Genomic DNA, 1985 nt, shown 5'->3' on the forward strand with positions numbered 1-1985 from the left:
AGGCGTACGATAGGCGTGGGAAGAGTTTGTCGTATTTGCAAAATTCAATGTACAACTCTTCAGTGTGATGCTGGTCTTTTCGTTTCACCTTTTCTTTCTGGTTTTCACCTTTAGCTGATTCAGTACCGTACAAAGCCAGATACCCAGCTCGGAAGACCGTGTTGTAACAGAAGTGGAACAAGCCGTCTTCTTTCCAGGAGTTTGGATCCTCTTTGGAGGTTTCTTGCCACTGGAATAAGACGGCCTGTAAAGCGTCCATCATGGGCTGGGTCATCATCACTAGGCCCTCTCCCTTCAGATGTTTCGCACTGCAGACTTCGATGATCTTGTGAGTGTCGTGGGAGGCCTCGAATCGAAACACCCTGAGGACCAGCTCAGCTGCATATGACATAAAGTCCAATTTACCTCAGGCTTCCCTGATGATGCCACCGAAAGACAACAGGTCCATCAAGAAGGTGAAGTACTGTCCTGCAATCAAGGTGGTGAAGATGTCCCCATGTTTCTTCTGCATGCTTTGCAGGAAATCCAGATTGTCATTTCGGAAGTGTAATGCATGTCCGAGCCAAGGAATGAGTCCTTTGTCCAAAGGGGGTTCATTGGGTCGTCTTCGGTGGAAGAAGCCCATCAGGTAGAGGGCCCCCAAAAGACCGACCACCAAGGCAACCATGACTGCCACCCAGAAGGACATCTTGAAGAGTGTCTGCAGTTCAGCACAAGCAGCCTTTTTAACAAACAGGTTCTTTGGAGAAAAGTAGGCATTTTGTGAGCCAGGGAGGAGTTTTGGTTGATCAAACAAGCCAGGAATTGCAGTTAACTCTTGCAATGGAGAAAAAAAGGAAGACAGGAAACCAACCTCAGTCCTTGAATTGGGTTTCCACCAGAAAATCCCAGAGAAATCATTAGCAAGCAGGAAGCGAGTTGGGCAGGATGTGTGCCTGTGTTTATTTTACATTTGAGAATGTAATGAATATTTGGAGGGAACCCATGAGCCAAAGGATGATGGTTTTCAGAGAGAGAGAGAGAAAAAAGCATGCAACCTCTCCCTTTTCCCTAACAAAAGGTCCTGTGCTCTGGCCAAACTTCCATGCTTTCCAGGGTCTGTCATTTAAAAAGATCCTTTCTGCAGTTAGGAAAAGCGGGAAGGAGCAAAATCCAACTCTGATTGGGAAAAGGGTCTACTCATTCTGATAAAGAGACATACACACATTTCCTTTGCTCCCCTGAGCTTTAAAAGTTAAAATTTAGAGGTACCCACTTCTTTCCAAAGCAGTCTTTGAGCTCAAACTCAAAACTCCCTTTTACTACCCTCGCTCCACATGGCCAGGGTCTGGGAAACCCATCCACAGATGGAGCTTACCAGATAGTGCATTGGAGAGGTTAGCTTGGAGTCCTATCTGGGATGCCAAATTTTGAAGGAAAAGTCTCCTTCAGGGTCCAGTTCAAGCCGGGAATAAAAACATGGTAACTGCTTTAGAAAGAAGATTGCAGTTTATTGAAGAAGAGAGCTAGACAGAAAGATGGTTCTGGAAGAAAAAAGAGCACATATAGTAGTAGGGAATAAGTTTTATACCTTCTTGAGCTTTTGTTTGGAGTTGTTGCTGTGGCATGAACTTTGATCTGAGTCTGAGTGTGCCTTTCTGATATTCTGATGGTGGTGGGTTAATCCTATTATGTCCCAAAGGTTGTATCCTGCTTCCCTGGGGCTGTGGTTGATGACTGTTGGATTTTTGGTGTGAGGAATTGTTGATTCTAGGTTTTATGTATTCGGCATTAGACGAAGACACATGAGGATTGTTTTCACCCCCCCTCTCACCCTCTTCTGGTTTCTCACAGCCGGACTTGTTACCATTGAATGTTCCACAGGACGGTTCTGCTGGCCCTGCGTGATTCCCCCGCCGCGCAGACCTGGCCCAGTACACTCTCAAGGGCCCACCTTGATGAAGGGGTGTGGAGCCCCGAGAGGTGGTGTGCAGCAGTAACTAGTG

The 1985-nt window shown here is 46.4% G+C and overlaps 1 pseudogene; it reads right to left on the reverse strand.

The window, feature by feature from the left end:
* The window catches only part of LOC107284345, a 4764-nt pseudogene extending 4076 nt beyond the window's left edge, over positions 1 to 688 (reverse strand).
* Positions 689 to 1985: the final 1297 nt, after the last annotated feature.

The sequence above is a fragment of the Protobothrops mucrosquamatus genome, unplaced genomic scaffold (genome assembly GCF_001527695.2).
Source record: "Protobothrops mucrosquamatus isolate PMUCROS unplaced genomic scaffold, P.Mucros_1.0 scaffold81, whole genome shotgun sequence".
In the NCBI taxonomy this organism is placed as follows: Eukaryota; Metazoa; Chordata; class Lepidosauria; order Squamata; family Viperidae; genus Protobothrops; species Protobothrops mucrosquamatus.